This window comes from Protopterus annectens, chromosome 2.part1, assembly GCF_019279795.1.
Source record: "Protopterus annectens isolate FY-2018-M chromosome 2.part1, PAN1.0, whole genome shotgun sequence".
NCBI classification, from domain to species: domain Eukaryota; kingdom Metazoa; phylum Chordata; order Ceratodontiformes; family Protopteridae; genus Protopterus; species Protopterus annectens.
Window position 1 is genome coordinate 1,839,628,713 of NC_056729.1, and position 13,996 is coordinate 1,839,642,708.

Below are 13,996 nucleotides of genomic sequence, written 5' to 3' on the forward strand. Positions count from 1 at the left end.
CTTTGGTATCAGGACTAGATGTTCTCTGGTTAAATGGAGGACTTTTGTGTCAGGACCAGATGTTGTCTGGTTGAATGTAGGACATTGGTATCAGGACTAGATGTTGTCTAGTTGATTTGGACTGTGGATTGAGGACCAGATGTTGTGTGCTTGTATATCGGACTTTGGTGTCAGGGCCAGATGTTGTCTGGTTGAACAGAGGACTTTGGTGTGAGGACCAGATGTTGCTTGGTTGAATGTAGGACTTTGATGTGAGGACCAGATGTTGTCTGGTTTAACGGAAGACTTTAGTATTAGGACATGATGTTGTCTGGTTGTATTTAGGACTTCTGTGTCAGGACCAGATGTTGTCTGGTTGTCAGGACCAGATGTCTGGTTGTAAATAGCACTTTATGGTCAACCAGGTGTTGTATGGTTGAACGTAGGACATTGTTGTCAGGACCAGATGTTGTCTGGTTGAACAGAAAACTTTGTTGTCAGAACCAGATGTTGGCTGGTTGAACTTAAGACTTTGGTCAGAGGACCAGATGTTGCTTGGTGAAATGTAGGACTTTGCTGTCAGGACCAGATGTTGTCTGGTTGAACTTAAAACTTTGGAGTGAGGACCAGATGTTGTCTGGTTGTACATAGGACTTTGGTGTCATGATCAGATGTTGTCTGGTTGAACGTAGGACTTTGGTGTCAGGATAAGATGTTTATCTGGTTGAACATAGGACTTTGTTGTCAGGACCAGATGTTGTCCAATTGAATGTAGGACTTTGGTGTCAGGACCTGATGTTGTCTGGCTGTATTTATTACTTAGGCATCAGGAGTAGATGTTGTCTGGTTGAAAGGAAGACTTTGTTTCAGGACCAGATATCTGTCTGGTTGAACATAGGACTTTGCTGTCAGGACCAGATGTTTGTCTGGTTGTACATAGGACTTTGGTGTCAGGACCAGATGGTGTCTGGTTGAACATAGGACTTTGGCATGAGGACTGTATGTTGTCTGGTTGCATATAGGACTTTGGTGTCAGGACCAGAAGTTGTCTGGTTGAATGGAGGACTTTGGTGTGAGGACCAGATGTTGTCTGACTGTAGGACTTTGGTGTGAGGACCATATATTGTCTGGTTGAATGGAGGACTTTGGTGTGAGGACCAGATGTTGTATGTTTAAATGTAGGACTTTATCATCAGGACCAGATGTTGTCTGGTTGAACAAAGGACTTTGGAATAAGGACAGGATGCTGTCTGGTTGTATATAGGGCTTTGATGTCAGGACCAGATGTTGTCTGGTTGAACATAGGACTTTGGGGGTGAGGACAAGATGTTGCCTGGTTGTATGTAGGAGTTTGGTGTCAGGACCAGATGTTGTCTGGTTGAATGGTGTGATGGCCTGATGTTGTCTGGTTGAATTGTGGAGTTTGGTGTCAGGACCAGATGTTGCCTGGTTGGGCATAGGACTTTGCTGTCAGGACCAAATGTTGTCTAGTTGAACATAGGACTTTGGAGGTGAGGACCAGATGTTGTCTGGTTGTATATAGGACTTTGTTGTTAGAACCAGATGTTGTCTGGTTGAACAGAGGACTTTGGTGTGGTGGCCAGATTTTTTTTTTGCTTGAACGTAGGACTTTGGTGTCAGGACCATATGTTGTCTGGATGAATGTAGGGCTTTGGTGTTAGGACCAGATGATGTCTGGCTAAAAGAAAGAATTTGGTATCAGGACCAAATGTTCTATGGTTGTACATAGCACTTTGGAGTCAGGACCAGGTATTGTCTGGTTGAACTGAGGACTTTGGTGTGATGACCACACATTGTCTGGTTGAATGCAAGACTTTGCTGTCAGGAATCGATGTTGTCTGGTTGAACATAGGACGTTGATGTCAAGTCAAGAGGTTCTCTGGTTGTACACAGGACTTTGATGTCAGGACCAGATGCTGTCTGGTTGTATATATTACTTTGGTGTAAGGACTAGATGTTATCTGGTTGAATGTAGGACTTTGGTGTCAGGACCAGATGTTGTCTGGTTGAACTTAGGACTTTGGTATCAAGACCAGATATTGTGTGATTGTGTATAGGACTTTGGTGTCAGGACCAGATGTCTGGTTGTATATATGACTTTGATGTCAGGATCAGATGTCTGGTTGTACACAGGACTTTGCTGTCAGAACCAGACATTTTCTTGTTGAACATAGGACTTTCATGTCATGACCAGATGTTGGCTGGTTGAACATTGGACTTTGGGGTGAGGACCAAATGTTATCTGTTTGAACTGAGGGCTTTGGTGTGAGGAACGCACATTCTCTGGTTGAATGCAGGACTTTGCTGTCAAGACCAGATGTTGTTTGGTTGTACATAGGACTTTGGTGTCAGGACCAGATGCTGTCTGGTAGCATATATTACTTTGGTGTCTAGACTAGATGTTTTCTGGTTGAATGGAGGACTTTGGTGGCAGGACCACATGTTGTCTGGTTGAACTTAGCACTTTGAGGTAAGGACCAGATGTTGTCTTGTTGTATATAGGACTTTAGCATCAGGACCAGATGTTGTCTGGTTGAATGGAGGACTTTTCTATTGGGACAGGATGATGGCTGCTTGTATATAGGACTTAGGTGTCAGGACCAGATTTTGTCTGGTTGTTAGGACCAGATGTCTGGTTGTACATAGCACTTTATGGTCAACCAGATGTTGTATGGTTGAACATAGGACACTGGTGGCAGGACCAGATATTATCTGGATGAATGGAGAACTTTGATGTCAAGACCAGATGTTGTCTGGTTGAACGTATGACTTTTGTGTCAGGAACAGATGTTATCTGGTTGAACATAAGACTTTGGGCTGTGGACCATATGTTTTCTGGTTGTATATAGGACTTTGGTGTGAGGACTATATGTTGTCTGGTTGAACATATGACTTTGGTGTCAGGACCAGATGTTGTCTGGTTGAATGTAGGACTTTGGTGTCAGGACCAGATTTTGTCTGTTTGAATGGAGTAATTTTGTGTTAGGACCTGATGTTGTCTGGTTGTGCATAGGAGTTTGGTGTCAGAAGCAGATGTCTGTTTGAATGGTGGACTTTGTTGTCAGGACCAGATGTTTGTCTGGTTGAACATAAGGACTTTGCTGTCAAGACCAGATGATGTCTGGTTGAATATAGGACTTTGGTGTCAGGACCAGACATTGTCTGCTTCAATGTAGGACTTTGGTGTCAGGACCAGATGCTGTCTGGTTGAACATAGCAATTTGCTGTCAGGACCGGATGTTTGTCTGGTTGAACATATGACTTTGCTGTCAAGACCAGATGATGTCTGGTTGAACATAGGACTTTGGTGTGAGAACCAGATGTTGTCTGGCTGTATAGGTTACTTTGGTGTCAGGAGCAGATGTTGTTTGGTTGAATGAAAGACTTTGATGTCAAGACCAGATATTATCTAGTTGAACCTAGGACATTGGTGTCAGGAACAGATGGCATCTGGTTGTACATAGGACTTTGGTGTCAGGACCAGATGTTGTCTGCTTGAATGGAGGACTTTGGTGTCAGGACCAGATGTTTTCTGTTTGTATATAGGGCATTGGTGTCAGGACCATATGTTGTCTGCTTGAATGGAGGACTTTGGTGTCAGGACCAGATGTTGTCTGAATGTAGGACTTTGGTGTCAGGACCACATGTTGTCTGGTTGAGCATAGGACTTATTGGTGAGGACCAGATGTTGTCTGGTAGTATATAGGACTTTGATGTGAGGACCAGGTGTTGTCTGTTTAAATGGAGGACTTTGGTGTCAGGACCAGATGTTGTCTGGCTGTATATATTACTTTGGTGTCAGGAGTAGATGTCTGTTTCAATGGAAGACTTTGATGTCAAGACCAGGTATTGTCTATTTGAACCTAGGACATTGGTGTCACAAGCAGATGGCATCTGGTTGTACATAGGACTTTGTTGTCAGAGGCAGATGTTGTCAGGTTGAGTGGAGGACATCGTTGTGAGGACCAGATGTTATCTGGTTGAACTGAGGGCTTTGGTTTGAGGAACATACATTGTCTGGTTGAATGCAGGACTTTGCTTTCACGACCAGATGTTGTCTGGTTGAACATAGGACTTTGATGTCAAGACAAGATGTTCTCTGGTTGTACATAGGACTTTGGTGTCAGGACTAGATGCTGTATGGTTGTATATATTACTTTGGTGTCAGGACCAGATGTTGCCTGGTTGAACGTAGGACTTTGGTATTAGGACCAGATGTTGTTTGATTGTATATAGGACTTTGGTGTCAGGACCAGATGTTATCTGGTTGTATATAGGACTTTGGTGTCGTCAGGATCAGATGTCTGGTTGTACATACAACTTTCATGTCAGGACCAGATGTTGTCTCTTTGAACATAGGACTTTGGTGTAAGGACCAGATGTCTGTTTGTATATAGAACTTAGTTGTCAGGCCAGATGTTGTCTGGTTGAGCCAGATGTTGTCTGGTTGAAAGGATGACTTTGGTGTGAGGACCAGCTGTTCTCTGGTTGAATGTAGGACTTTGTTCTGAGGAACAGATGCTGTCTGTTTGTATATAGGACTTTGCTGTCAGGCCAGATGTTGTCTGGTTGAGCCAGATGCTATCTGGTTGAAAGGAGTACTTTGGTGTCAGGACCAGATGTTGTCTGGTTGAATGTAGGACTTTGGTGTCAGGAACACATGTTGTCTGGTTGAGCATAGGACTTATTGGTGAGGACCAGATGTTGTCTGGTAGTATATAGGACTTTTATGTGAGGACCAGGTGTTGTCTGTTTGAATGGAGGACTTTGGTGTAAGGGCCAGATGTTGTCTGGTTGAATGTAGTACTTTGGATTCAGGACCAGATGTTGTCTGGTTGAATGGAGCACTTTGGTGTCAGGACCAAATGTTGTCTGGCTGTATATATTACTTTGGTATTAGTAGTAGATGTCTGGTTCAATGGAAGACTTTGATGTCAAGACCAGATATTGTCTAGTTGAACCTAGGACACTGGTGTCAGGAGCAGATGGCATCTGATTGTACATAGGACTTTGGTGTCAGGGGCAGATGTTGTCAGGTTGAGTGGGGGACATTGGTGTGAGGACCAGATGTTATCTGGTTGAATGTAGGACTTTGCTTTCAGGACCAGAGGTTGTCTGGTTGAATGTAGGACTTTGTTCTCAGAACCAGATGTTGTCTGGTTGAACATAGGACTTTGGTGTCAAGACCAGATGTTGTCTGTTTGAATGGAGGACTATGGTGTCAGGACCAGATGTTTGTCTGGTTGAACATAGGACTTTGGTGTCAAGACCAGATGATGGCTGGTTGAACATAGGACTTCGGTGTCAGGACCAGATGTTGTCTGGTTGAATGGAGGACTTTGGTGTAATGACCAGATGTTGTCTTGTACATAGGAGTTTGTTGTCAGGAGCAGATGTCTGGCTCTATATATTACTTTGGTGTCAGGAGTAGATGCTGTCTGGTCAAATGGAAGAATTTAATGTCAAGAGCAGATATTGTCTAGTTGAACCTAAGGCATTGGTGTCAGGAGCAGATGGCATCTGGTTTAACATAGGACTTTGGTGTCAGGACCAGATGTCTGGTTGTATATAGGACTTTGGTGTTAGGGCCAAATGTTGTCTGTTTGTATGTAGGACATTGTTGTCAGGACCATATATTGTCTGCTTGATTGCAGGACTTTGGTGTCAGGACCAGGTGTTGTCTGGTTGAACGTAGGACTTTGGAGTCAGGACCACATGTTGTCTCGTTGAATATAGGACTTTGGGGGTGAGGACCAGATGATGTCTGGTTGAATGGAGGACTTTGGTGTGTGGACTATATGTTGTCTGATTGAACATATGACTTTGGTGTCAGGACCATTTCTTGTCTGGTTGAATGTAGGACTTTGGTGTCAGGATGAGATTTTGTCTGTTTGAATGGAGTAATTTTGTGTTAGGACCCGATGTTGTCTAGTTGTACATTGGAGTTTGGTGTCAGGAGCAGATGTCTGTTTGAATGGAGGACTTTGTTGTCAGGACCATATGTTTGTCTGGTTGAACATAGGACTTTGGTGTTAGGACCAGACATTGTCTGCTTCAATGTAGGACTTTGGTATCAGGACCAGATGCTGTCTGGTTGAACATAGGAATTTGGTGTCATGACCAGATGTTTGTCTGGTTGAACATAGGACTTTGCTGTCAAGACCAGATGATGTTTGGTTGAACATAGGACTTTGGTGTGAGGACCAGATGTTGTCTGGCTGTATATATTACTTTGGTGTCAGGAGTAGATGTTGTCAGGTTGAATGAAAGACTTTGATGTCAAGACCAGATATTGTCTAGTTGAACCTAGGACATTGGTGTCAGGAGCAGATGGCATATGGTTGTACATAGGACTTTGGTGCCAGGGGCAGATGTTGTCAGGTTGTGTGGCGGACATTGGTGTGAGGACCAGATGTTATCTGGTTGAACGTATGACTTTGGTTTCAGGACCAGAGGTTGTCTGGTTGAATGCAGGACTTTTTTCTCAGAACCAGATGTTGTCTGGTTGAACATAGGACTTTGGTGTCAGAATCAGATGTTGTCTGGTTGAACATAAAACTTTGGGGGTGGGGACCAGATGTTGTTTGGTAGTATATTAGACATTGATGTCAGAACCAGATGTTGTCTGGTTGAATGGGGGACTTTGGTGTGAGCACCAGATGTTGTCTGGTTGAACGTAGGACTTTGGTTTCAGGACCAGAGGTTGTCTGGTTGAACGCAAGACTTTGTTCTCAGAACCAGATGTTGCCTGGTTGAACATAGGACTTTGGTGTCAAGACCAGATGTTGTCTGCTTGAATGGAGGACTATGGTGTCAGGACCAGATGTTTGTCTGGTTGAACATAGGACTTTGGTGTCAAGACCAGATGATGTCTGGTTGAACATAGGACTTCGGTGTCAGGACCAGATGTAGTCTGGTTGAATGGAGGACTTTGGTGTGAGGACCAGATGTTGTCTTGTACATAGGAGTTTGTTGTCAGGAGCAGATGTCTGCCTGTATATATTACTTTAGTGTCAGGAGTAGATGTCTGGTCAAATTGAAGAATTTAATGTCAATAACAGATATTGTCTAGTTGAACGTAGGACATTGTTGTCAGGAGCAGATGGCATCTAGTTTCACATAGGACTTTGGTGTCAGGACCAGATGTTGTCTGGTAGTATATAGGACTTTGATGTGAGGACCAGGTGTTGTCTGTTTGAATGGAGGACTTTGGTGTCAGGACCAGATGTTGTCTGGCTGTATATATTACTTTGGTGTCAGGAGTAGATGTCTGGTTCAATGGAAGACTTTGATGTCAAGACCAGATATTGTCTAGTTGAACCTAGGACATTGGTGTCACAAGCAGATGGCATCTGGTTGTACATAGGACTTTGGTGTCAGGGGCAGATTTTGTCAGGTTGAGTGGAGGACATTGGTGTGAGGACTAGATGTTGTCTGGTTGAACTGAGGGCTTTACTGTGAGGAACACACATTGTCTGATTGAATGCAGGACTTTGCTTTCACAACCAGATGTTGTCTGATTGAACATATGACTTTGATGTCAAGACAAGATGTTCTCTGGTTGTACATAGGACTTTGGTGTCAGGACCAGATGCTGTCTGGTTGTATATATTACTTTGGTGTCAGGACTAGATGTTGTCTGGTTGAATGGAGGACTTTGGTGTAAGACCAGATGTTGCCTGGCTGAACGTAGGAATTTGGTATTAGGACCAGATGTTGTTTGATTGTATATAGGACTTTTGTGTCAGGACCAGATGTTGTCTGGTTGTATATATGACTTTGGTGTCGTCAGGATCAGATGTCTGGTTGTACATACGACTTTCATATCAGGACCAGATGTTGTCTCTTTGAACATAGGACTTTGGCGTGAGGACCAGATGTTGTCTGTTTGTATATAGAGCTTTGTTGTCAGGCCAGATGTTGTCTGGTTGAGCCAGATGTTGTCTGGTTGAAAGGATGACTTTGGTGTAAGGACCAGCTGTTCTCTGGTTGAATGTAGGACTTTGGTCTGAGGAACAGATGTTGCCCGTTTGTATATAGGTCTTTGTTGTCAGGCCAGATGTCTGGTTGAGCCAGATGTTATCTGGTTGAAAGGAGTACTTTGGTGTCAGGACCAGATGTTGTCTGGTTGAATGTAGGACTTTGGTGTCAGGAACACATGTTGTCTGGTTGAGCATAGGACTTATTGGTGAGGACTAGATGTTGTCTGGTAGTATATAGGACTTTTATGTGAGGACCAGGTGTTGTCTGTTTGAATGGAGGACTTTGGTGTAAGGGCCATATGTTGTCTGGTTGAATGTAGTACTTTGGATTCAGGACTAGATGTTGTCTGGTTGAATGGAGCACTTTGGTGTCAGGACCAGATGTTGTCTGGCTGTATATATTACTTTGGTGTCAGGAGTAGATGTCTGGTTCAATGGAAGACTTTGATGTCAATACCAGATATTGTCTAGTTGAACCTAGAACATTGGTGTCAGGAGCAGATGGCATCTGGTTGTACATAGGACTTTGGTGTCAGGGGCAGATGTTCTCAGGTTGAGTGGGGGACATTGGTGTGATTACCAGATGTTATCTGGTTGAACATAGGACTTTGGTTTCAGGACCAGAGGTTGTCTGGTTGAACGTAGGACTTTGTTCTCAGAACCTGATGTTGTCTGGTTGAACATAGGACTTTGGTGTCAGGACCAGATGTTGTCTGTTTGAATGGAGGACTAGGGTGTCAGGACCAGATGTTTGTCTGGTTGAATATAGGACTTTGGTGTCAAGGCCAGATGATGGCTGGTTGAACATAGGACTTCGGAGTCAGGACCAGATGTTGTCTGGTTGAATGGAGGACTTTGGTGTGAGGACCAGATGTTGTCTTGTACATAGGAGTTTGTTGTCAGGAGCAGATGTCTGGCTGTATATATTACTTTGGTGTCAGGAGTAGATGTTGTCTGGTCGAATGGAAGAATTTAATGTCAAAAGCAGATATTGTCTAAAAGAACCTAGGACATTGGTGTCAGGAGCCGATGGCATCTGGTTTAACATAGGACTTTGGTGTCAGGACCAGGTGTTGTCTGGTTGTATATAGGACTTTGGTGTTAGGGCCAAATGTTGTCTGTTTGTATGTAGGACATTGGTGTCAGGACCATATATTGTCTGCTTGATTGGAGGACTTTGGTGTCAGGATCAAGTGTTGTCTGGTTGAACCTAGGACTTTGGTGTCAGGACCAAATGTTGTCTGGTTGAATATAGGACTTTGGGGGTGAGGACCAGATGATGTCTGGTTGAATGGAGGACTTTGGTGTGAGGACTATATGTTGTCTGTTTGAACATACGACTTTGGTGTCAGGACCATTTCTTGTCTGGTTGAATGTAGGACTTTGGTGTCAGGACCAGATTTTCTCTGTTTGAATGGAGTAATTTTGTGTTAGGACCTGATGTTGTCTGGTTGTACATAGGAGTTTAGTGTCAGGAGCAGATGTCTGTTTGAATGGAGGACTTTGTTGTCAGGACCATATGTTTGTCTGGTTGAACATAGGACTTTGGTGTTAGGACCAGACATTGTCTGCTTCAATGTAGGACTTTGGTATCAGGACCAGATGCTGTCTGGTTGAACATAGGAATTTGGTGTCATGACCAGATGTTTGTCTGGTTGAACATAGGACTTTGCTGTCAAGACCAGATGATGTTTGGTTGAACATAGGATGTTGGTGTGAGGCCCAGATGTTGTCTGGCTGTATATATTACTTTGGTGTTAGGAGTAGATGTTGTTTGGTTGAATGAAAGACTTTGATATCAAGACTAGATATTGTCTAGTTGAACCTAGGACATTGGTGTCAGGAACAGATGGCATCTGGTTGTACATAGGACATTGGTGTCAGGGGCAGATGTTGTCAGGTTGAGTGGAGGACATTGGTGTGAGGACCAGATGTTATCTGGTTGAACGTAGGACTTTGGTTTCAGGACCAGAGGTTGTCTGGTTGAATGCAGGACTTTGTTCTCAGAACCAGATGTTGTCTGGTTGAACATAGGACTTTGGTGTCAGAATCAGATGTTGTCTGGTTGAACATAAAACTTTGGGGGTGAGGACCAGATGTTGTTTGGTAGTATATAAGACTTTGATGTGAGAACCAGATGTTATCTGGTTGAATGGGGGACTTTGGTGTGATGACCAGATGTTGTCTGGTTGAACGTAGTACTTTGGTTTCAGGACCAGTGGTTGTCTGGTTGAATGCAGGACTTTGTTCTCAGAACCAGATGTTGTCTTGCTGAACATAGGACTTTGGTGTCAAGACCAGATGTTGTCTGTTTGAATGGAGGACTATGGTGTCAGGACCAGATGTTTGTCTGGTTGAACATAGGATTTTGGTGTCAGGACCAGATGATGTCTGGTTGAACATAGGACTTCGGTGTCAGGACCAGATGTTGTCTGGTTAAATGGAGGACTTTGGTGTGAGGACCAGATGTTGTCTTTTACATAGGAGTTTGTTGTCAGGAGCAGATGTCTGGCTGTATATATTACTTTAGTGTCAGGAGTAGATGTCTGGTCGAATGGAAGCATTTAATGGCAAGAGCAGATATTGTCTAGTTGAACCTAGGACATTGGTGTCAGGAGCAGATGGCATCTGGTTTCACATAGGACTTTGGTGTCAGGACCAGATGTTATCTGGTTGTATATAGGACTTTGGTGTTAGAGCCAAATGTTGTCTGTTTGTATATAGGACATTGGTGTCAGGACCATATATTGTCTGCTTGATTGGAGGACTTTGGTGTCAGGACCAGGTGTTGTCTGGTTGAACGTAGGATGTTGGTGTCAGGACCACATGTTGTCTTGTTGAATATAGGACTTTGGGGGTGAGGGCCAGATGATGTCTGGTTGAATGGAGGACTTTGGTGTGAGGACCAGATGTTGTCTGGTTGAACCTAGTACTTTGGATTCAGGACCACATGTCTGATTGAACAGAGGACTTTGGTTTCAGGACCAGATGTTGCCTGGTTTAACAGAGGACTTTGGTGTCAAGGCCAGATGTGGTCTGGTTGTACATAGGACTTTTGTGTCAGGGGCAGATTTTGTCAGATTGAGTGAAGAACTTTGATGTGAGGACCAGATGTTATCTGGTTGAATGTAGGACTTTGGTTTCAGGACCAGATGTTGTCTGTTTGAATGTAGGATTTTGTTCTCAGGACCAGATTTTGTCTCACTGAACATAGGACTTTGGGCATGAGGGCCAGATGTCTGGTTATATATATCAGACTTTGGTGTCAGGACCAGATGTTGTCTGGTTGAATGGAGAACTTTGGTGTGAGGACCAGATGTTGTCTTGTACATAGGAGTTTGTTGTCAGGAGCAGATGTTTTCTGGTTGTACATAGGACTTTGGTGTTAGGACCATACATTGTCTGGTTAAATGTAGGACTTTAGTGTCAGGACCAGATGCTGCCTAGTTGAATGGAGGACTTTGTTGTGAAGACCAGATTTTATTCTGGTTGAACTTAGGATTTTAGTGTCAGAACCAGATGTTTGTCTGGTTGAACATAGGACATTGGTGTCAGGAGCTGATGGTGTCTGGTTGTACATAGGACTTTGGTGTCAGTACCAGATGTTGTCTGCTTGTATATAGGACATTGGTGTCAGGACCATATGTTCTCTGGCTGAACATAGGACTTTGGTGTCTGAATCAGATGTTGTCTGGTTGAACATAAAACTTTGGGGGTGAGGGCCAGATGTTGTTTGGTAGTATATAAGACTTTGATGTGAGAACCAGATGTTGTCTGGTTGAATGGGGGACTTTGGTGTGAGGACCAGATGTTGTCTGGTTGAATGTAGGACTTTGGTTTCAGGACCAGATGTTGTTTGGTTGAATGGACGACTTTGGTGTCAGGACCAGATATTGTCTGCTTGTACATAGGACTTTGGTGTTAGGAGCAGATGTTGTAAGGTTAAGTGGAGGACTTTGTTGTGAGGACCAGATGTTATCTGGTTGAATGTAGGGCTTCGGTTTCAGGACCAGATGTTTGGTTGAACATAGGATTCTGGCGTGAGGACCAGATGTTTTCTGGTTGTATATCAGACTTTGTTGTCAGGACCAGATGTTGTCTGGTTCAATGGAGGACTTTGGTGTGAGGACCAAATGTTGTCTTGTTGTACATAGGAGTTTGTTGTCAGGAGCAGATGTTTTCTGGTTGTACATAGGACTTTTGTGTTAGGACCAGACATTGTCTGGTTGAATGTAGGACTTTAGTGTCAGGACCAGATGCTGTCTGGTTGAATGGAGGACTTTCTTGTGAAGACCAGATGTTGTCTGGTTGAACTTAGGATTTTAGTGTCAAGACCAGATGTTTGGTTGAACGTAGGAAATTGGTGTCAAGAGCTAATGGTGTCTGGCTGTACATAGGACTTTGGTGTCAGGACCAGATGTTGTCTGCTTATATATAGGACATTGGTGTCAAGACCATATGTTGCCTTCTTGAATGGAGGACTTTGGTGTCAGAACCATATGTTCTCTGGTTGAACATAGGACTTTGGTGTCAGGAGCAGATGTTGTAAGGTTGAGTGGAGGACTTTGTTGTGAGGACCAGATGTAATCTGGTTGAATGTAGGGCTTCGGTTTCAGGACCAGATGTCTGGTTGAGCATAGGACTCTGGCATGAGGACCAGATGTTTTCTGGTTGTATATCAGACTTTGGTGTCAGGACCAGATGGGTTCTGGTTGAACAGAGGACTTTGGTGTCAGGACCAGATGTTGTCTAGTTAATTGGAGGACTTTGGTGTCTGGACCAGATGTTGCATGGTTGTACATAGGACTTTGGATTCAGGACCAGATGTTTGGTTGAATGTAGGACTTTGGTGTTATGACCAGATGCTGTCTCTTTGATCATAGGTCTTTGGTGTGAGGACCAGATGTTCTCTGGTCAAACATAGGACTTTGATGTCAGCAGAAGATGTTGTCTGGTTGAGCTGAAGACTATGGTGTGAAGACATTTTGTCTGGTTGAACATAGCACTTTTGTGTCAGGAACAGATTTTTGTCTGGTTGAACATAGGCCTTTGGTTTCAGGACCAAATGTTGTCTGGTTGTACACAGGACTTTAGTGTCAGGACCAGATGTTGTCTGGTTGAATGGAGGACTTTGGTATGAGGACCAGATGTTGTCTGGTTGTACATATGACTTTGGTATCAGGACCAGATGTTGTCTGGTTGAATGTAGGCCTTTTGAGTCGGGTCCAGATGTTGTCTGGTTGAACATAGGACTTTGTTGTGAGGACCAGATGTTGTCTGGCTGTATATAGTACTTTGATGTCAGAGGACTTTACTGTCAGGACTAGATGTTGTCTGTTTGAATGTAGGACTTTGGTGTCAGGACCAGATGTTGTCTGGTTGAAAGTAAGACTTTTGTGTCAGAACCAGATTTTGTCTGGTTGAACATAGGACTTTGGTGTGAGGACCAGATCTTGCCTGATTGTACATAGGACTTTGGTGTCAAGACCAGATGTTGTCTGGTTAACATAGGACTTTGGTGCCTGGACCAGATTTTGTCTGGTTGTATATAGCACTTTGGTGTTAGGACCCGATGTTGCCTGGTCAAATGGAGGACTTTGTTGTGAGGACCAGGTGTCTTGTTGAACGTAGACTTTGGTGTCAGAATCAGATGTCTGGTTGAACATAAAACTTTGGGGGTGAGGACCAGATGTTGTCTGGTAGTATATAAGACTTTGGGGTGAGGACCAGATGTTGTCTGGTTGAATGGGAGACTTTGGTGTGAGGACCAGATGTTGTCTGGTTGAACGTAGGACTTTGGTTTCAGGACCAGATGTTGTCTGGTTGAATGGAGGACTTTGGTGTCAGGACCAGATGTTGTCTGGTTGTACATAGGACTTTGGTGTCAAGAGCAGATTTCAGGTTGAGTGGAGGACTTTGTTGTGAGAACCAGATGTTATTTGGTTGAATGTAGGACTTCAGTTTCAGGATCAGATGTTGTCTGGTTGAATATAGGACTCTGGCATGAGGACCAG